The 23,425-nt window shown below is 37.1% G+C and overlaps 1 protein-coding gene and 1 long non-coding RNA gene across 32 annotated transcripts in view; one reads left to right on the top strand and one right to left on the bottom strand.

Moving 5' to 3' along the window:
- DLG2 (discs large MAGUK scaffold protein 2) overlaps positions 1-23,425 on the bottom strand; it is a 2,166,350-nt gene that overhangs the window by 145,131 nt on the left and 1,997,794 nt on the right. The window lies entirely within an intron of this gene.
- LOC103877780 overlaps positions 1-23,425 on the top strand; it is an 80,104-nt gene that overhangs the window by 35,567 nt on the left and 21,112 nt on the right. For 4 of the 8 annotated variants that reach the window (XR_004177637.1, XR_004177639.1, XR_004177632.1 and 1 more), the window contains exons 3-5: positions 11,068-11,322; positions 16,179-16,268; positions 23,064-23,175. This is a non-coding gene — a long non-coding RNA (uncharacterized LOC103877780). Of the gene's footprint in view, positions 1-629; positions 794-7,162; positions 7,242-11,067; positions 11,358-16,178; positions 16,269-23,063; positions 23,176-23,425 lie in introns of all 8 variants that reach the window. The other 4 variants (XR_004177634.1, XR_004177633.1, XR_004177636.1 and 1 more) reach the window with 4 other exon arrangements.

Raw genomic sequence — 23,425 nt, 5'->3', positions numbered from 1 at the left:
TGGTGTGGGTGGCTACACATGGGTGGGGGCAGGGTATATGGAAATCTCTGTACCTTCCTCTCAATTTTGCTGTGAACCTAAAACTGCTTTAAAAATAGAAAATCTATAAGACAAAAACTAATTTAAAATTTTGTTTTAAATTCAAAGGGTGTTAAATGAAATTTATGGGAAGCTATTGTTTGGACTAAGCTCTTGCACTAGGCCCAAGAGGCCAGAACAAATCAGAATAGAGTCATTAATGTTAGGTGCCATATAATCAAACTTTGAAATGGACTAGTTTTCAAAAAGATAGAGAGAGAGAGAGAGAGAGAGAGAGAGAGAGAGAGAGAGAGATTGATTGATTGATTCACAGCAACCAATCAGAAGGGGCCCAGTTTAACTGAGCCAGCAGGATAAGGAAGTTTCCTCTGATTTAACCCTATAAGGAAGACAGCTTTAAAATGCCCAATTCAATTTTTGTTTCCCGTTTCTGCTTTCTTGAGCCATTTTCTGCCTATAAAGCCTATCTCCTTCCCTCAGCTTATTAGAGTGCCTTATCTAAGTCTTTGGATGAGATGATGCCCGATTCATGAATAAAAGCCAATTCAGTCTTTAAACCGAATTTGTTAAAATTTTGTGTTTTCTAACAGGAGAAACGAGCTTTTTAAGACCCACTCAGCACTGGTATTTAATAATGTGGAGAAAAAAACAAAACACGTAAGAAAGCAAGCAAGCAAAGAAATAAACATAAATGTCGGCAACTAATTTCTAAAGCAGTGGGACCAGGGAAATAACTCCAGAAGAGACAACAATGGTAACAGCAACAACGTGTGCTTACTAAGTGCCACATATTATTCTGAAGAGCTTTACTAGAATAAGCTTAGTTAATCCTCATAAGAATCCTATGGGATAAGAACTGTTTTTATACTCACTTTAAATATGAGGTAACTGAGACTCAAAGAGTTTAAAAATTTATTCAAGGTCATGCAGCCAGTTAAAGGTGGAGCTGCTGTAGGTGTTGGGTGATTTCACTTGACTGTTTCCCGCAGTTCTTACCTTCTATATTACCAGCTATGTTCTAAAGGACTGCAAAAGTCAGGCTTGTGACTGGAACACAGAACAATACACCCAAGGGTACTAGCAGTGTTCCAATATTGTCCATAAATGTGAGAACTTCATACTTCTTCCATTTCATGGCAGTCAGCATTTTTTCTGCTATTAAGCCATGAAAGGTAGCAATAGAAACATTAGCATCTCATAATGCATAGCATTTACCACCCTAAACTGTCACTGTGATTTATTTATCTGTGACTGTGAGATACTAGGAGAAGGGGACACACATTTGTTGAGTGACTTTACCAGTTGTTATGCTACTTTTCAGACTCATTCCACAGAGTCATCGGTGATTCTTTGGTGTTTAACTCCTTTTCAAGAAAGAGAAGAGCTGTTACTTAAAAACTTAAATTTTCTTTTCATACTTAAAAGATTTATGCAAACTTGAGATCCACAGGGGATCTAAGCTCTTAAGAACCAGAGGTTAAATATTAGTCAGTGTATACTACTATACATACTAGCATATATGCTAGTATATGCTAACATTTATAGAATATATGTATATATACTATAGTTGTAGTCAGTAAAGACATTTTAAAACACAACATAATGAACAAAAAACAATTAGCTAATCTGCATCTATGTGTCTAAATCTGTAGGCATTTATTGTTTTATTAAGAGTGAAGAAACCTTTGATGGGTGCAGCCAGAAGCTAAAAACAATCTTATCAAAGTGAAAGATGCATCAGAGATACTGAAAGACTTTAACATCTCCACTAGCATTTCTCATCATCTTTGAAATCAGAGAAAACAATTTTGCTGCCCTTTAGGAACGTCAGACCATACAGTTGTCAGGGTCTCTAGGAAGTTTACCTCTCTTTAAAGGAATAGAGCTACTGCTACTTGAAAGCATAAGTTAGTGTTTGTTAAAAGAAAATAAAAGGCCGGGCGCGGTAGCTCACGCCTGTAATCCCAGCACTTTAGAAGGCCGAGGCGGGAGGATCACGAGGTCAGGAGATCAAGACCATCCTGGCTCACACAGTGAAACCCCATTTCTACTAAAAATACAAGCCGGGCGTGGTGGCGGGCACTTGTGGTCCCAGCTACTCAGCAGGCTGAGGCAGGAGAATGACGTGAGCCCGGGAGGCGGAGCTTGCAGTGAGCCGAGATCCCGCCACTGTACTCCAGCCTGGGCGACACAGCGACACAGCGAGACTCCATCTCAAAAAAAACAAAACAAAAAACAAAACAAAACAAAAAAACAGAAAACAAATTCATCTGAATTAAATTTAAAGGAGTTTAATTGAGCAACGAACTATTCGCAAATCTGGCAGCCTCCTGAGACACAGCGGGCTCAGAGACTCCAGCGCAGCCACATGGTGGAAGAAAATTTACAGACAGAAAAAGGCAAGTGACATACAGGAAACAAGTGAGGTACAGTAACAACTGGATTGGTTACAGTTGGTGTTTGCCTTATTTGAACATGGTTTGGATAGTTGGCTGCATTTGATTGTCCAAAACTCTGTGATTGGCACAAGTGTAGGCTGAGGTCTGTTTACACCTCCACTTGTTATAGTTTACCATGTGCAGAGAAACCTTTAGGCCAAACTTAAAATATGTAAGAAAGCAGCTGTAAGAAGGCAGCTGTAGGCTAAACTTGATTTAACATGTTTAAATCTCATACTCTCAAAATTCACGAAAAGAATCGTCGCAGTTAATGTATTCATGAACTATTGTCCATGGGCACTATGGTGGGGTCTGCTAATTGTCCCCTACTACCCATTGTCCCCCCTCTTTTAGTAATAGGACTCCTCCCGTCCATCCACCACAGAGTCTTAGCAAGGCACATGGACACTCACTACATTTTCTACAACTACTATTAGCAAATGGTTTAGCAATTTATTTAAAGTATTTGATTATATGATTATAACCCAGCAATTTCACTCTTGGATATAACCAAAACAAATGAATGCATCTTTTAAAAGAGATTTCTTCAAGAATGTTTGTAGCAACTCTATTCATAAGAGCCACAAACTGGAAATAATAGTATCCTTCAACAGAAGAATGGATAAACAAATTGTATTATATTCATGTAATGGAATAATACATAAAGTAATAAAAAGCAACAGACTACTCAAATACAAAACAATCTGAATGGCTCTTATAAATATCATGTTGAGCCAAGGAAACAAGAAATGAAAGAACAAAGACTGCAAGGCTTAATTTATATGGAGTTGAAGAATAGGCCAAGCTAATCTATGGTATAAAATTCAGAATAGTAGCTATTTCTCAGGGTAGGGGACAAGGTCTAGGATTGACTAAAATAGGGCATGAGCATGTCTTACGGGGTGTTAGAAAGTTCTGTATCTTGACCTGGGTGGTGACTACACATACATGCTTTTATTAAAATCCATTGATCCATGCATTGCACTGTATATACAGACACTCCTCGATTTTTGATGGGTTATGTCCAAGTAAACCCAATGTAAGTTGAAAATATCATTAAGTCAAAAATGCATTCAATACACCTAACCTACCAAACATCATAGCTTAGCCTAGCCTACCTTAAATGTGCTTAAATTAGACTGCAATGGGCAAAATCATCTAACATAAAGCTTGATTTATAGTATAGGTTGAGTATTCCTCATCTGAAATGCTTGGGGCCAGAAATGTTTTGGATTTCAATTTTTTTTTTCAGATTTTGAAATATACTTACTAATGGAACACCTCAAATAAAAGAAATCCGAAATTCAAATTACTCTACAATGAGCATTTCCCTTGTCATGTCAACACCCAAAAAGTTTCGGATTTTGGAGCATTTCAGGTTTTGGATTTTCAAATTTGGGATGCTCAACCTGTAAAGTGTTGATTATCTCATGTAATTTGTAGAATACTGTATTGAAAGTAAAAAACAGAGTGGTTTTATGAGTACTTAAAGTACATTTTCTGGTAAATGTGTATCATTTTTGCACCATTGAAAAGTTGAAAAATCCTGTGTTAAGCCATCATAAATCAGGAGCAATCCATAATTATACTTCAGATAAATAAATCAGGACACATACACATACACACATACACACACACACACACACACAGAGAGAGAGAGAGAGAGAGAGATCTTTCAGATACTACAGCTGGTTCTAATATAAAAGCTAAAAGCACAGTTGATTATGCTATTTGTTGGGGCAGCAGGCTAATGAATGAATTGTTTTATTTTATTTTTAGCTCTATTGTTATAATTTAAAATCCAAGAAACTATGGTGGAGTTCTATTACACAACAACCATTTTCAACCCTCTGCTGTCTAAGAACCTTTCTAGCCAATGAAGTGATAGCAAGCAGTCAGTACATTCAAACAGAAGCCCCCTTTTAAAGTAAAATACTAGGTTGAACCATATGAAACCTTGACAATTTCATATGACTCAACCTACTATTTACATCAAATCATAGGATGAGTTAAATCAGAGATGAAACCAAAAAGGAGATGGCAAAAAGAAGAATGCTTCCCTTGGTTCAACTTATTTCATCATGGGCACAAATGGCCTACAAATTGTAATAAACTTAGAAAATTTCCTAAGCCAGGCAATCTTTTAACCCCAGACATGCCCTTCTACACCAACATACAGGCTTCAGAGCCCTGAGATAACCATTTCCAGCCTTGTAGCCAACCTGCTCCAGCAGGGCTTCATATGCTATCATCGTCTTGGTCCAACAGGTTTAGTGCTAATGAGAAATCTGGCTCTGTGCTCCTTTCTGGCTCCAAGCACGACTAGGACAGATGGAGGAGCCCCGAGAGCTGGAAATGACAGAATTTTGAAATTTCCCATTAAGTTGGCTTGAGTTTTAGTCACAATGTACACAAAGTAGGAGAATCTGATTTTAGGAAATTATCTAACAATTGATTTTAAACCCAAAAATGGAAATGTATTTCCCATTATTGACGACAACCTAGGAGTTATAGGGCATGTGTGGGATCTTTGCATGCATGCTCCCTTCTCCCCACTCCCATCCTTACTCTCTCTGCCAAACGTGGAGTTGAAATACCCTGAAATTTGAAATTTGTGTTGTATAATCCCTTTCTATTCCCAAGCAAAAAAAAAAAAAAAAAAAAAATCCTGCTGGAAAAGTTTGCTTCTAAACTAGCCATGTTGGAGCCCTATCGTTTTCTACTGAATTTTACTTATTAATTCAGAATTATGTCCTCATGTAAAATAGATTTTGCCTTTCTGGGGCAAAGGCAGTCACAGAGATACAGGTTGGATATCACTCTCTTTGTAGGACATGTGGTCATGTTTTAAATACTTGGTACTTAGATCTACATGCTTGTCCTTTTGGCAAAGCTGAGAATTATTTTCATACTACAAAATTTTGACAGTGTAACCCCACGGTCTCAACACTCCTCAAATATCACACTAGGGAAAAATATTGAAATGCTACTGGTAAGAATGTGCCCTTTTCATGTCCAGTGTTTATATTTACTACAAATACTAGGTCTCTAAGACCTGGGCTCCTGTACTATGTAGCGTCCCCAAGACCATGACTAAAACCAAGTGTGACAGTCAGTGCATGTTGGACAGGAAGGGATCCCAGAGTTTACCTTTTCCTATCTATGTGGTTTACATGAAAAACATCTAAAAGCCAGAAATGGAAGAAATCTGTGCAAGGTTGCCCAGCTAACAAGAGGGGCACCACAACTCACAGCTAGGTCCATGGTGCCGCATGAATCTGAATCAATGTGGGAAAAAGGAATGTTTTGACTTGTGAGACATGATTGAAAACAGAGCAAAAGGGAAACAGGAAGCTAATTAAACATCTGTGGAACCCTGTTATTTCATGGGCACTGAAGTAAACAAAGCAAAGAGGGAAAAGAAGGGAACGGTAGGGACTGGCAGTGTAGCAACCAACTACGGAACAGTTACAGGGCAACAGATCTGTGGTAACCATAAGGGAGGTAATGTTTGTTAAGCATATTCCATCTGCCTAGAAGTGTGTCAAGCAATTTAATGCATCATCTCATTTAATCCTTACAACTATGCAACGAGGTAATAAATAATAATAATAAATAATGACTACCATTTATTGAGTATCTTTTACATATAGGCTGAACACTACATTAAGCATATTATAAACAGTGTCTGATTTTATTTATATAACATGATTATGAGGTTGGTACTGTTGTTATCCACAATAGAAAGAGGAGAAAATTGAGACTTAGAGAAAACAGCATTTTCCAGATCACACAACTGGTAAATCGAAGAAACAAATTAAAACCCACATCATTTTATCAAAGAACCTAGCCTTTAAATGCATCATTTTATCAAAGAACCTAATCTTTTAAATGGATCACTATTCTGGCTGTCAAGTACAGGTTGCTTAAAAATTAACACAAAACTATTATTTATCAATACTCATGGTCTTTTATTTTCCTCAAAAATAACCAGATCCAAAATAAAAGTCAGTATTTTACAAAGAATAGTCTAATTGTCTAATCTATGTTGCAAGCTGGAGTGAATCACAGTTTTGGCATTGGATCTAGAACTGTTATTGTCTGTGGTGTTAAAAAAATTATGTGTATTAGCATGGGAAAACAATTGCGTAGCCCTTTTGAATGTAAAAGGAAATGTGTTTAATGCATGTATATTGAGAAGGACGGAAGGGGGAAGAAAGAGAGAGACAGAGAAAGGCAATGTGATACAAAGGAGATACTATGAATTCACTGCTTCTATGATTCTGTAGGAGGCCATGCTGTTTGTTAATTTCAGAACTGTAATTTTAAAAAATAGTAATCTTGGTAACCAAATTTATTAGTGAAGCATGCTATAGAAAACAAACATCGTGTGATGACTGGTCGTAGACAAACTGACAAGCTTTGTTTCTTGCTTTTAAAACTCCAGGCATTATTTACATACACTCAGCTCTAACACAGGATCCTTTAATTAAGACTTTTACACTTATCTGTACATAAAAATGGAAATATTTCAATAACAGCACATCTTTTTCTTTTGCTAAATTACCGGTTAGAAAGGAAAATTAAAGAAATTCACTGAATGGTGCTGAATGATTAACTCTAAAGGTTAATTATGTCTACTTAAGTGGGACTCACTTAACTATTCTCTTCTTTGTCCACTGAAGCAGTAAGGGACTATGACACTGCACTGAAGGACGGGAACAGGGGACACTGAGGGCTTGTTGCCAGGTGGCAGCTGTCAAGGTGATTTAATAGCTATTCAAAGACCATTTTTTCTGCTTTTCAGTTCTCCAGGAGCCAGGAGCCAGTCTACCTTAAGCTTCTTTTGATGGGGGGCAACTGTTTGGAGTGGGAGGGAAGCATGTATTTGAAATAGCACATAGGTATAAACATGGGTGATAGACGTCTTATATTTTTGACCTTTACCACACACTTGGATAAACGGTGCACATTAGGCTTAGACCAGAGGAAGGAGTTTAATTTTCCATTTGGATCCCCATGGAGTGCTTAGGATCATACTTTTTCCAAGGCAATTTATCACTAATTCTTCCATCCGTCCATTTGTTTATCTGTCCCTTCCCTCTCCCCAAGGGCAGGCACAGGGCTAGGTGCTTTACTTGCATATACAGGCACTAGAGCACAGTAACAGAATTAGATCTTGACTTGACTATTGGCTTTGCCACCTAAGAGCTATGTGATTTAGGACAGGCTTCTCAACTCTGAGTCATATTTTCCTAATTGTAAAAATAGGTCAATAATGTTTTATCTCTCACCAAATTGGCAGAGGGATTAAATAAGATTAAATGAGAAAATGCATAAAACATAGTCAGCATCTGATAAACAGTAGCTATATTATGTACCATCATTTCCATTTCAGGTATGAGAAAACTGAGGCACAAAAAGCTAAGTGACTTGTTCAAGATCTTAATTCTAGTAATGAATAGAGATAAGACCTCACCCCAGGAGTATGAGAAACATACTCCTTGCAGTAGCATGCCTTTCCTTTAATAAACTCACCACCTAGGGAGGAAAATAGTCCCTTAATCTTGGAGTTTTCTACAACCATTATAACGGAAGTGCTTATGAGAGTAGGTGCAGAGGTGAAAGCCTCTAGGGAGGCATGGTGCCTGACTGGAGTCTTCAAAAACCATTAAGAATCCCGTAAACAGAATGGGAAGGAGGAAGAGACAGTATGCAGACTGAAGAAAGGGCCTGTGCAAAGGAAAGGAGAAATGAAGGAACAAAGTGCTTCCTGAGGCTCCGTTCCAGGGCTTTTAGGGGAAGCAGCGGAGGAGGGTGCAGAGGTAGGCAGAGTCCAAGTTAAAATAGTCTTCTTTACCTATTTGGTGATCAGGAGCCATGGGTGTGTTTTAAACAGATGGAGAAACTCAAGGGTTAAAATGGCTAGAAGCGAATCACACTTGAATCTTTTCCATTTTCACTTGGAAACAGAACATCCCTCCCACCAGGCAGGCTCCTCTAATGTTTCCATGACAACCTATTGCGAAGGCCTGGGATAGGCTAAGCCTAAGTCAGGGGAGTGGCATGGGTAAACAAGAGCACAGAGGGGAAAAACTACGGTTAGGGTCAAACTATGGAGGCAGGCAGCAAGGGGAGTGAGGAGTTGTGTACTATGGAGTCAGGAAGAGGAGAGCAGTAAGAATCAGAAATAAGGATTGGGTAAACCTAGATGTACCTGAATTTACTGCAAGCCCAGTCATTTTGCTAGATACACATGTACACACACACATACACGCACATTCAAGCTATTAATATGTTCTTTGGCGCTCGCCTGCACTCTGAACATTTTCAAAGGGACCTCATGAAAATTAAGAATTTCTAATCAGTTCATCACTGGAAATCAAAATGTAAATGTGAGAACTCTGATTTTCAAGAAATCTTACCAACCTTTTCAATCTATTTTGCAAAGTTATTTATTTTTGAACCAGGGGGTTCTATTTTTGCTAAGTGTTAGCAAATTGTAGCATCAGGTTCAAGGTTGGTTTCCAAATTCTGAGTCACCTAATGTTAAATGTGATTAAAATTGAAAGTCATTTTAGGAACTGGCCTTCCCATTAGCTAGCTGCAGCTTTGCATTAGACTTCCATGCAAGAAATATGAGACTTTAAAGAAATGATTGTTTTCAGCTTAAACATGAGCTGAGGAACTAAAGAAAATGTTTTTAAAAGAAAAGAAACCAAAAAAAAGAAAGAAAAGATAAAATAGTCGTTCTGAACTTTGCTGCATACTGGGATGCTAGCAAAGCTTTAAAAACACTAATGCCTGGGGACCCATTCCCAGAGACTGATTTAGAGTAGGTCTGGGCTGGGGCGAGATATCAGGGTTTTTAAGGGCTCTACAGGTGTTTCTTACCCGAAGCTAAGATTGAGACACAATGAGATAAAGCAGAGAGACAGCTAGTAAACAAGTTGATTTTTGGCCCCTTTCTAGAAAGAAAGCCAGTGTGAACTGGATAAAGCAGGAAAGAGGCTGAGACCTGATTTACAATGGCAGTGGCTCCCCGCTTCTGATCAACGTAAATTCTAAATTCAGTTTAGGGTGGGAAGGTGGAGTTGGACGTTCCTTTATTATTGGTCCCTCCACTACACTGGGAGTACCCTAAAGCAAGGATTGAGTACTTTTATCCTTGCATTCCTTGGACATGTCTAACTGTCTGCAATATGGGATATCAATAGTTGTTTGTAAAACAAATGAATGAAAAAGTTAGAGGTAGAGTATGTGAAATGAATGTTGCAGAGACTCAATTTTTACCAGACTTCTCTCTTAGCACATTCAAGAAGTCATGCTCATGGGCAACTGCAGCGTGCTTTGACAGAAAAAAAATAAAATAAAACAAGCTGAGCATGGTAGATCATGCCTAAAATCTCAGCACTTTGGGAGGTGGAGGTGGGTGGTGTGCTTGCACCCAGGAATTTGAAACCAGCTTGGGCAACATGGCCAAACTCCATCTCTACAAAAAATACAAAAATTAGCTAAGCCTGGTGGTACGTACCTGTAGTTTCAGCTAGTAGGGAGGCTGAGGTGGGAAGATTACCTGAGCCTGGGGAGGTCGAGGCTGCAGTGAGCCATGATCACACCACTGTACTCCAGCCTGGACAACAGAGCAAGACCCTGTCTCAACAACAACAACAACAACAACAAACCATCCAGATGCTATCTTTAATTTCAGTGAACTTAACAAATATTTATGCAACTTTCTGTCTAGGTTCTGTGCTAGATCCTCAGAACCACAGACCGAGACTTCCAACAAAAGATTAAGTTCTAAAAACCTATCTGATTAGTCCAATATTTTAAGAAGTACTTGTTTTTCAATGGCATAGCACAACTGATTTGCTTTGGGTGGCTTAAAAAGGGTAGCAAGTAGCATTTTGGATGGAGCTACTAGGGCAGATCATTCAGCATTTCTTTGTGTTTGCAACAGTGTTTCATATAAGCAAATTTCTAAAAGCAGTGTTTCCCAAACTTGCTTTTACCTAAGTAGCACCTGGGGTTCTTGCTACATTTCTGAGGAATACATTACCAGGCAAGTTTAGAAAGCACCATTACAGAGAGTCTGCAAGTCTTCAGAATATCTTATTCTGCATCAAACTCCTGACTGCAGCATTATTACAAGTGAAATGATGACGGTGGAGTTGGGAGAAGGAAAGGAAACAGGAAATGACAAATAATAGGGTTATGTTGTGACAGGCACTTTACAAGGGAATTGATATTACTGTTGGCTATAATACTTGCAACAACGCTTTATTAAAATGAATACTATTATTCCTATTCTAGCAACATGACCCAAAGGTCATAATCGCTCTCAGCTTCTATCATCATGGGTTCATTTTGCCTGTTCTTGAATGTTATATAAATCATATTGTGGTGGGCAGAATAACACCCCCCCATCCCTAATCCCTGGAATCTGTAATATGTTCCCTTATATAACAAAAGAGACTTTGCAGATATGATTAAGGTTAAGAAACTTGAAATGTGGAGATTATCCTGGATTATCCTTCGTGGATCAATCTAATCACATCAATTCTTAAAAGCAGAGTATCTTTTGCAGGTGGGTCAGAGAGATACAACATGAAAAACACTCAACTTGCAATTGTTGATTGTGAAGATGGAAGAAGGGGGCCACGAGCCACGGAATGCAGCAGCCTCTAGATGGGGATGGTCCTAGGCTGACAGGAACAAGATAACAGGGACTTTGGTCTGCATAGAATTGAATTCAGCCAACAATTCAAATAAACTGGAACTGGATTCTACCCTAGAACTTCCAGAAAGAAACACAGCCTGCTGATACCTTGATTTTAATCTGGTGAGATGCATAGTGGACTTCTGATCTACAAAACTGTAAGATGATAAATGTGTTTTTTTAAGCCATTAAGTTTGTAGTGATTTGTTTCTAGAGCAATCTAGAAAACGAATATGCATATAGTTGTGTGTGTGTGTGTCTGGCTTCTTGCACTCAATATTATATTTGCAAGATTCCTATCTGCTGTTGTATGTAGCAGTTATTGATTTTCATTGTTGCATAGTATTCTTTTGTTCAAATATACCACAATTTATTTACCTATTCTATTGTTGATGGACATTTGGATATTCCCAGGTTTAGGCTATTACAAACAATGCTGCCATGCACATTCTTGTATATATTTTTGTTGAACACATGTACTCATTACCATTGGATATATACCTAAGGAGAGATCATAGGGTATATGTTCGGCTCTGATAGATACTTCCAATGTGCTGGTTTACTTCCCATGAGCAATGTTTGAGACTCTCTACATGTTCACAAATACTTGGTATGAACAGTCTTTAATTTTAGCTATTCTGGGAGTACCACCATTTCCTGTGAATTGACCATGTTACATATCCTCTTTTAAGAAATGCCTGTTCTTTCATCCATTAAAAAAATATTTTTTTTTCTCAATGACTTGTAGCTGCTCTTTACATATTCTGAAGATAAATTTCTTTTCCAGACGTCTGGATTACAAATATCATTTGCTATGCTCTGTCTTGACCCATTCTCTTCATGGTGTCTTTAGATGAACAGAGGTCTGCATTTTAATGTAGTTTATCGATATTTTCCTTTATGATTAGTATGTTTTGTGCCTGTTTAAGACTTAATCTTTGCCTATCACACACATATGAAGCTACTTTGCAATATTATCTTCTAGACTTTTATTGTTTTACTTTTTATATTTTTATCTATAATCCATGTAGAAAGATTTTTGTGTGTAGTGTGAGGTTGGGTCAAGAGCCATTTTTTTAAAAAAATGGATATCCAATTGATGCAGTATCATTTACTAAAGAGATCATTCTTTTCCACTTCAAAGCAATTTTGCTTTTGTCATAAAATCAAGAGGTTGTATGTGTGTGTTATTGTTTCTGCACTCTATTTTATTCCATTGGTCTACTTGTCTATACTTGCACCAATTTCATACTGCCTGTAATTGTGTAACCTCATAATAAATCCTAACATCATATAATGTAAATTCTCTGACTTCATTTTTCTGTGTTTTGCCTATTGTTGATCTTTTACATTTCCATATTAATATTAGAATCACTTTGTCAAATCTACCACCATCACCAACAAACAAATAAAAAATATCTTTTGAGGTGTTGATAGGAATTGCAGTGAATCAATATATCAGTTTGGGAGAACTGAAATCTTTGCCACATTGCATCTTCCTATTCATGAATAAGGTATACCCCACATTTATGCAACTTCTTTTAATGACATTTGTGGCTTTTTTGTATGGCAGTGCTTTTTTGTTAGTTCTATTCCTATAACTTTAATGTTTTTCACTCCTCCTGTAAATGATATGTTAAGTTTAGTTTTCTTATTGTTTAGTATCATTATATGGAAATACAACTGATTGATATTAACCTTGTTATTTAGTAAAATTGCTAAAGTTACTTTTTAATTATAGCAGTCTATCTAGTTATTTTGAATTTTAAACATACACAATTATGTTACCAGAAAATAAGGATCATTCAATTGTTTTCCTTCCAATCATCTTACTTTTTCTTGCACCTCCATTTAATAGCAGTGGTGATAGAAGGGTAGAGTAGTGATAGAAGGTGCCTCATACCTGCTTCCAGGGAAAAAGCTTCCAAAATTTCATTATTAAGTATGGTGTTTAGGCTGGCTCCCTGGTTCATGCCTGTAATCCCAGCACTTTGGGAGGATCACTTGTGGCCAGGAGTTAAGACCAGCCTGACCAACATGGTGAAACTCCGTCTCTACTAAAATACAAAAATTAGCCAAGCATGGTGGTGCATGCCTATAGTCCCAGATACTCAGCAGGATGAGGCATGAGAATCACTTGAATAGGGGAGGCAGAGGTTGCAGTGAGCCAAGATCTCGGCACTGCATTCCAGACTATGCGGTGGAGTGAGACTCTGTCTCAAAAAAAAGTATGATGTTTTCCTTTTATTAGATTTAGGAAGCCCATTATTTTTCAAGTTTTCTAAGAACTTTTGTTCACAGATGAGTTTTGAATTTTATTGAATGGTTTTCCTATAATATTTAGATGATCATCTGAATCTTATCTTTTATTCTGTTAATGTTGTGATTTTCTAATGTTAAAGTGGTCTTTCATTTCTGTAATAAATTCCAGCAGGTCATGATATATTATTCTTTCTATATATCACTAGATTTATTTTGCTAATATTTTATTTTATATTTTTAATTTGATGTTTATGAGAGAGATTGGAGTATAAATTTCCTTTCTTACAATGACCTTGTTATATTTTGGTATCACGGTGATGTTAACATTCCGTGATAGGAATGTACCCTATCTTTTCTAATTTCTCCAAGAGTTTGTATAAGATGCTAGGTGATTTACAAACATTATTCTTCATAAACTTTAAATGAGTATTTCTATTATACTCATTTTATGGAAAAAGTGGAGGCCTAGAGGGAGAAGAAGTAAGTTACTAAGGTCACAAAAAAGGTGCTAAGTGACCAAGCCAGAATTTAAGTCCAGGTATTTCTGATTCCAGAACCCAAGCTTTTGGCCTACCCCACTCTGCTATGAACTGATAAATGCATGGCTGACTGAGTTAGAATTCTAGAGGACTTAACATGTCATTCTATGGTAACGTATACTTCCTTTTTTTTTTTTTTTTTTTTTTTGAGACGGAGTCTCGCTCTGTCGCCCAGGCTGGAGAGCAGTGACTGGATCTCGGCTCACTGCAAGCTCCGCCTCCCGGGTTCACGCCATTCTCCTGCCTCAGCCTCCCGAGTAGCTGGGACTACAGGCGCCCGCCACCTCGCCCAGCTAATTTTTTGTATATTTAGTAGAGACGGGGTTTCACCATGTTAGCCAGAATGGTCTCGATCTCCTGACCTCGTGATCCACCCGCCTCGGCCTCCCAAAGTGCTGGGATTACAGGCGTGAGCCACCGTGCCCGGCCGGTAGTGTATACTTCTTAGGGAGGGGAAATATACTGCCAAAGATAACAACAACAACAAAAATACAGTTTTACTTTTGGAACCTACTACAAGAGACTCCATCATAGTTAGCTTCTCAAATCTCCCCTATTTCCTACCCTCTGCATATGCGCCTGATCCTGGAGCAGAATTTGTGTTCACAATAATAGCTTATTATTTTCTTCTTTTTTTTTTTTCCTTTTTTTGTTTGTTTGTTTGTTTGTTTTTGTTTTTTTTTGCAACTAACTTTAGCTGGATGCTGGAAGACATGTCTGATTCATCTTTTTACCTCTGACAGCATCCTATGTAGTATTTTATAATTAATAGTCACTGAAGAAAAACTTAAACCCATATCCATTCCATCATACTTGCTCTAAGGCAGTTAGAAGATTCTGCAATCCTCTTATCCTCTGTGTAGCATCCCGTAGCAGGAAACCTCATGCCTCTTTGCTAAGGATGCATCGTCAACGAATGCATCCCATGGTTTGCATCCCAACTAGTATAATTTCATGTCAAAGATCTACTCATTGATCATCTTTAAGGTCCTCATTTATTACTGAGGGAGTTGCACTATACATTAGATGACTGTATTTCCCAAAACTTATAGAACTTGCTTCAATAATTTTAAGTACCTATAGGAATGAGAGAGCATATATGAAATCAAGTGCATCTAAGAAAATGAGGTGTTTCTGGAAGCCATGGAAATTAAGGTTAAGAGCAGGTATTTGGCATAGGATAGAACTGAGTTTTTATCATGTTGTCCTCCTTTGCTGTGTAAATTTAGGTGATAACATAAGCTCTTAGCCTTGGTTTCATTAACTGTAAAGTGGGATAGTAATGATACTCTCTCATAGATACTATGAGAATTGAATGTTCACTGCCAGCTCCTCATTCTCAGGATACCTGAATCTATGATGTAATCAAGGGCTCGTAAGAGGATTTGAGCGCGTTGTGGAGGTGGAAGTATCATAGGGGCCCCTATTTATGAGGAAGGGGGCAGGAACACAGAATTTTAGGAAAAGAGAAAAGTTATCTTATGAAAAGCCAGCAGGGGTGTTCATTCAGCATAGGTCTTTTAGGTGAGAAACTCCCCACTCATCTGGATTTACTGCAACCAGAAACACAAGCAGAGACCCCTTCCTGATGATTGGCTAGGAACCCTCATTAACAGGAAAAAGAAAGATGAAACTGGCTCCAAGAAAGCCACTGGAACTGGTAAAGAGGTTTGTCTAGAGTAAGAGCTACAAAGTTAATTTAAATGAGAATTAGATTTTCATGTTAGAGGGCATTAGAAGCTATTAAATACACTGTTTGTTGCAAACTTCTACTCAGTTCACACCACATTTTCTCATTATTTTACCCATGGAATCAGATAATTGTATGACTTCTTAATATATAAAAGTATGGAATCCTGAGTTTTAAAGGAACATGTCTGCATTTTAAGACAATTAAGGGGAAAAAGTACATGAGGTAAGCAATCTGGTTTGAAACAATGTAGAATATACCATGTTATAAAATACAATGAAAGATTCTATAATGTAATGATACCTTTAAAAAATCTGTTTTTTAAACACATAAAATTGTATAAACAAAACGTGTAACTTTTTGCATATCAATTATATCTCAATAAAGCTGTCAAAAAGTGGGTCTATTTTTAAAATGTAGAAAAAATGGCAACTTTAAAAATGAAAAATAATTTTGATGATGAAAGATTCCTTTTTATCTTTTAATAGGTATCACTGAAAAGCATCAGCTTATCACAGAAGATGGATCTCGGCTTCTTATTTATTGAGAAAATGGCATAAAAGATGAAGAAAGCATAGGTACACAAAGAAAAATAAAATCTGAAAGATGTCTTTCTTTGTTAAGAAAAGGACAAAGTTAAAAAAAAATGCATTCCTAAGGATCTTAGAATGGTTCAGATCCAAAATACTCAAGATTAAGAATTAAACAACTTAGTCATCATGATGCTTGTTTTAATTTTTTTAGCTATAAGGTAAGATTATATGGATAGAAAAAAAATGCGGAGATCTATCTAGTGAGGTTTTAAAACTACAAATTTATAATATTTGGAGGACTTTTTCTGATGCTCAGATTATGTTCATATGTTTCTTTTGGCATTAAAATGCCCTTTCTTCTAGGAAATGATGGCAATATTAAAGAGAAACCAATTCAAATATATATTATAATTTGCCTTTTTGTTTATTATTTTTAGAATTCTTACTTGGTGCAATGTAGTTGTCAATTCCATATCAAGTCCATGATTTTTTTTTTTTAATTGTAATGTTGCCAGCCAGGGGAATTTACAAATCTTGCAGCCTCTCAATTTTGGCAATGACATATGAGAAACACACAAGCATTAAACTGGTCCCACTGTTTTACAAAGTCCTCTGAGGCACTTTTATGTATTTTCTTTAAAATTTAGGCCTAAAGAGAAAGGCCAAGGGGCAGAAACTTTTGCAGAACAAGAAGACTAAAGTGTCCTGCAGGTGCTAAATAAATGTGAAATGATGCCACTTAGCTTTTGAAAGATTTGCTTTAGTGAAGACAGATGACTCAAAGTGGACCCTTAACAGTTCAGGACAAGTGAGAATGTAAAGTTTCTCAAGCAGGAAGCGGGCTGGAAGAAAATGTTTCTACATATCATAAAAGCAGGCATATGCTTAATTTGTATAAAATACTGTTTTAGAAAAAGGATAAAGCCTGGATCCTTGAAAATGTTCCCAGTGCTGATTTTGTGTTTCTTACCGCTACTATACTACATATTAAGGAAAATAATCATGCTTTCAGTTTTGAATGAAATGTCCTAAGTCGGGGGTCAACAGGAATGGCTTCATGGGTATGAGACCTGTGTTCCACTGTCCCACACCTGGCATTATGCTCTGCTCTCACTTTCTTGCTACTAATTTTTTATTTGGATTGATTGATTGAGACAGAGTCTTGCTCTGTTACCCAGGCTAGAGTTCAGTGGCACGATCTCAGCTCACTGCAACCTCCACCTCCATGGCTCTAGTGATTCTCCTGCCTTAGCCTCCTGAGTAGCTGGGATTACAGGCACCTATCACCATGCCAAGCTAATTTTTGTGTTGTTTTGTTTTGATTTTGGTAGAGATGGGGTTTCACCATGTTGCCCAGGCTGGTCTTGAACTCTTGACCTCAAGTTATCTGCCCGCCCTGGCCTCCCAAAGTGCTGGGATTACAGGTGTGAGCCACCATGCTCGGCTTTGCTATTAATTTGTGAACAAGAATTGAGCATTTTCATTTTGCACTGGGCCTCTGCACATTATGTAGCAGGTCCTGGGTGAGGCATTGTGTGATAGGTACTTCAACTGTGCTCTTTAATGTGACAATTTATAGGCAGATAGCTATGCTGGCTATAGAATCTATCCTGGAAGAAGAGAGGCAGGGACCTAGCTCATACAATTGTAATGATCATAACTCATTAGGGATTCTCTCAATTTAATCACAAATCTATATGCTCTGGACATCTTCAAACTAGAATACAGGATCTAAGGTGACCATATAATACTCAACTGTCTATTCGACATTTAATAAAATGTATAAGTAGTTCTATTAAAACTCATGTACTTTGCAACGTGACAGTAAATAAAACACAAAGCAAACACTAGAAATATACATATATGTGTATGTGTATATATATACACATATATATATGAGTTGTGTTTACACATTCTTAAAGAGAGGGTAAGATTGAATGAAGGACTTGGTGCTATTTTATGCTTAGAGAAAAGAGTATATAGCTTAATATTCTGAATCTCAGATTCTTTATCTGAAAACTATGGGAAAAATAATACTTACTTACAGGCTGGACACATTGGCTTACACTTGTAATCCCAGCACTTTGGGAGGCCAAAGTGAGAGGATCATTTGAGCCCAGGAGTTTGAGACCAGTCGGGGCAAAATAGGGAAACCCTGTCTCTACAAAAAATAAACATTAGCAGGCATGGTGACACACACCTGTAGTCCCAGCTACTTGGGAGGGAGGTGGGAGGATTACTTGAACCTAGGAGGTTGAGGGTGCAGTGAGCCATGATTGTGCCACTCACTGCAGCTTGAGTGACAGAGCAAGACTCTGTCTCAAAAATAAATAAATACATACATAAATAAATAAAACAAAACCTATGTACAGACATATTGTATCACATAAAATTAAATATGTGAAAACTGCTTAATAAAGCCATATGAAACAATAGGTAGGGGGAATAGAATAGCATGCTTAGGTCCTAGTCCCCGTTTAGTCTCTTAGGAGTAAAACTGAAATCTGATCTCAATTTTTTCTTCTCTGAAATGGAGATAATAATAAAATCTGTCATACAGAGTTTTGTGAGAATTAAAATAATCTACATAAGGTGATTAGCAAACTGCCTGGCACATAATAAGTCTGCCTCTCCACAGCCTTGCCAGCATCTGTTATTTTAAAATGTTTTAAATTATAGCCATTCCGGCTGGTGTGACATGGTATATCATTGCAGTTTTGATTTGCATTTTTTTGAGGATTCGTGATGATGAACATTTTTCACACGTTTGTTGACCACGTGTATGTCTTCTTTAGAGAAGGGTCTGTTCATGTTTTTTGCCCACTTTTTAATGGGGTTATTTTTTTGCTTGTTGAATTACTTAAATTCCTCATAGAATCTGGATATTAGACCTTTGTCAGATGCATAGTTTGCAAATATTTTCTCCCATTTAGTAGGTGGTCTGTTTACTCTGTTGATAGTTTCTTTTGCTGTACAGAAGTTTTTTAGTTTAATTAGGTGCCACTTGTCAATTTCTGTTTTTGTTACAATTGTTTTTGAGAATTTAGTCCTAAATTCTCTCCAAAGACCAATGTCCAGAATGGCATTCCCTAGGTTTTCTTCTAGGATTCTCATAGTTTGAGGTCTTGCATTTAAATCTCTAATCCAGCCAGGTATGGTGGCTCATGCCTATAATCTCAGCACTTTGGGAGGCTGAGGTGGGTGGATTAGTTGAGGTCAGGGGTTCGTGACCAGTCTGTCCAACATGGTGAAACCCTGTGTCTACTAAAAAATACAAAAATTAGTCATGTGTGGTAGCATGAATCTGTATTCCCAGCTATTCAGGAGGATGATGTGAGAGAATTGCTTGAACCCAGGAGGTTGCAGTGAGCTGAGATCACGCCACTGCACTCCAGCTGGGTGACAAAGTGAGACACTGTCTCAAAAATAAATAATTATTTCATCCATCTTGAGTTAATTTCTGCATATGGTGTGAGGTAAGGGTCCACTTTCATTCTGCAGATGGCTGGCTACCACCATCTAGCACCATTTATTGAATAGACAATCTTTTCTCCATTGCTTATTTTTGTCAACTTTGTTGGAGATCAGATGGCTGTAGATGTGTGGCTTTATCTGGGTTTGCTTTGCTGTTCCATTGTTCTACACATCTGTTTTTGTTCCAGTACCGTGCCATTTTAGTTACTGTAGCTTTATAGTATAGCTTGAAGTTGCAAAATGTGATGTCTCCAGCTTTGTTCTTTTTGTTTAGAATTGGTTTGGCTATTCAGGCTCTTTTTTGGTTCCATATAAATTTTAGAGTGTATTTTCTAAGTCTGTGAAAAATGACATTGGTAGTTTGATGGTAACAGTGTTGAATCTGTAGATTGCTTTGGGCAGTATGGCCATTTTAACAATATTGATTCTTCCAATTCATGAGATTGGAGTGTTTTAAAATTTGTGTCATCTATAACTTCTTTAACAGTGTTTTGTAGTTCTCCTTGTAGAAATCTTTCACCTCCTTGGTTAGATGTATTTCTAGGTTTTTTACTCTTTTTTGTGGCTGTTGTAAATGGAATTTGGCTCTCAGCTTAAAGGTTATTGGTGCTACTACAGAAATGCTATTAATTTTTGTATATTGATTTTGTATTCTGAAACTTTATTGAAACCATTTATCAGTTCCAAGAGCCTTTTGGTGGAGTCTTGAGGGTTTTCAAGATATAGAATCATTTTCAGTGCAGAGATAAATTGGCTTCTTCCTTTCCTATTTGGATGCCTTTTATTTCTTTCTCGTGGCTGATTACTCTGGCTAGGCCTTCCAGTACTATGTTGAATAGGAGTGGTAAGAATGGGCTTCCCTGTCTTTTTCCTGTCCTTAAGAGGAATGCTTCCAGCTTTTGCCTGTTCATTATGATGTTGGCTGTGGGTTTGTCATAGATGACATTTGTTATTTTGAGGTATGTTTCTTCTATGCCTAGTTTGTTGAGGGTTTTTATCATAAAGGAATGTTGAATTTTAAAGTTTTTCCATGTCTATTGAGATGATCATTTGGTTTTTGTTTTTAATTCTGTTTATGTGGTGAATCACATTTATTGATTTGCATATATTGAACCAACCTTGCATCCCAGGAATGAAGCCTACTTGATGGTGGTGAATTAACTTTTTGATGTTCTGCTGGATTTGATTTGCTAGGATTTTGTTGAGGACTGTTGGTCTGTGTTCATTAGGGATACAGTCCTGTGATTTTTCTTTCTTTCCTTTTCCTTTTCTTTCTTTCTTTCTTTTCTTTTTTCTTTTTCTTTTTTTGCTGTATCTTTGCCAGGTTTTAGTATCAGGGTGATAATGGCTTTGTCAAATAGGATAGGGAAGAGTCCCTCCTCAATTTTTTGGAATAGTTTCAGAAGAATTGGTATCAGCTGTTCTTTGCACATCTGATAGAATTTGGCTGTGAATCCATCTGGTCCAGGGCTTTTTTTGGTTGCTAGGTTTTTAATTACTGATTCAATTTAAGAACTCAGTATCATTCTGTTCAGGGTTTCAATTTTTTTCTGATTCAATCTTAGAGGTTGTGTGTTTTGAGGACTTTATCCATTTCCTCTAACTTTCCAGTTTGTGTGCATAAAAGCATTTATAAAAGTCTCTGAGGATCTTTTGTATTTCTGTGGGATCAGTTGTAATGTCACCTATGTCATTTCTGATTATGCTTATTCAGATCTTCTCTTTTTTTCTTCGTTAACTAGCTAGTGGTCTACTGATCTTGTTTATTGGTTCAAAGAAACAACTTTTGGTTTTGTTGATTCTTCATATGGATTTTGGAGTCTCAATTTTGTTCAGTTCTTCTCTGATTTTAGTTATTTCTTTTAATCTGCTGGCTTTGGGGGGGTTTGTTCTTGTTTTTGTAGTTCTTCTAGATGTAATGTTAGATCATTAATTTGAGATCTTTCTAAATTTTTGATGTAGGCATTTAGTGCTATAAACTTTCCTCTTAACACTGCTTTTGTTGCATCCCAGAGATTTTTGTATATTGTATTTCTGATTTCATTTATTTCAAAGATTTTTTTTTAATTTCTGCTTTAATTTTGCTATTTACCCAAAAGCCATTCAGGAGCAAGTTGTTTAATTTCCATGCAATCGTGTAGTGTTGAGAGATCTTCCTGGTAGTAATCACTATTTTTATTTCACTGTGATCTGAAAGTGTGGTTGGCATGATCTCGATTTTTTTGAATTTATTGAGAATCACTTTATGGCTGAGCTTGTGGTTAATCTTATAATATGTTCCATATGCATATCAGAAGAATGTACATCCTGTGTTTGATGGGTATTCTATAGATGTCCAATTGGTTCAGTCACATTGAAGTCTAGAATTAAATTTAAATCAAATTTAAGTCCAGAATTTCTTTGTTAGTTTTTCTGCATCTATGATCTAATGCTGTCAATGAGGTATTGAAGTCTCCAACTATTACTGTGTGACTAAGTCTTTTCATAGGTCTAGAAGGTTTTATGAGTCTGGGTGTGCCAATATTGGGTGTGTATATATTTAGGATAGTTAAGTCTTCTTGTGGAATTGAACTCTTTATCATTGTGTACTATCCTTCTTTATCCTTTTTTTTTTTTTTTTTTTTAACTGCTGTTGGTTTAAAGTCTATTTTATTTTATATAGGAATAGTGACTTTGATTAAATAATTTTTGAAAATTTAATCTGAGATGATTACCAAATAGGGTTGCATATTAATCTGATTAACAAGGGGCAAGGAGTCTAGTCAGTAAACAATTTGCAAGCCATGATGTAATTAGGTAAAATGTTAAATAGAGTTAAACTCGCTCCAATTTAGTGACATCTGTAATCCATTCATTTTAATTGATTCAGCAGTTACTATATGCCAGACTGTACAGATGCAGACTTTAAGCAGATGAAATCTCCATCTTTGAGATACTCACAGTCCAATGGAGGGGGCAGGTGAGTCCACGTACAGGAAAGAGCACGTGAAGACTGGAGGAGAGCTGTTGTTGTGATGCACAGGAAAACAGAGGAGCATGTGCTTGACTCCACCAGTCATTGGTGGCTCTCTTAATACCGTTTTCTGTTTAATCATCATCTTTAACTGCTAATCAAAAAGTTCATTCCACAAGTATTTAAAGTTAATTTAAAGAAGTGTCAGACACTGTTCAAACACTGAGACTAAAGGACAAGTGATTTGCGTCTTTTATGCCTTGTTCCCTTGAAACCAACCTAACCTCCATGACTGGCAGTTGGGCAAGGGGAGGAGGGGAACTCCCTCAATTTTTTCACGCCCTCCCTTCTCACCTATCCTCCTGTGAGCATTCTGTGTTTTACCTTTCACTGTTCTGTTCTCTCCTTTTTAGATAGAGCTGTCTGGTTTGTTCTAGAAATTAGTCATTTTGGGTTATGAGGTGAAGTACCTCCTATGGAGATGAGAGATTTCTGGAAATATGATTGCCATGGATTAGTGGAGAGGTAAGCAGAATCTAGGTTGTAGGAATGATCTGTGGGCTCCTTAACAGTAGGAAAGAAGTTTTATTAATCTTTTTATTCCCAGAGTCTAGCAGAGTATGAGGTAGATGTCTATGGCTCAGAAGAGGTTTTCTGGATGAATCAGTTAATGACAGGCCAATCATTAACAGTAATGAAATCTGGATTCTAGATCGTTAAGTGGAAGAATGTAGGAAAACATGATGGTCAATGGAAGAGTTACCCAGGATACTTT

The sequence above is a fragment of the Papio anubis genome, chromosome 12 (genome assembly GCF_008728515.1).
Source record: "Papio anubis isolate 15944 chromosome 12, Panubis1.0, whole genome shotgun sequence".
In the NCBI taxonomy this organism is placed as follows: Eukaryota; Metazoa; Chordata; class Mammalia; order Primates; family Cercopithecidae; genus Papio; species Papio anubis.
This window is presented reverse-complemented; position numbering and strand designations above follow the sequence as displayed.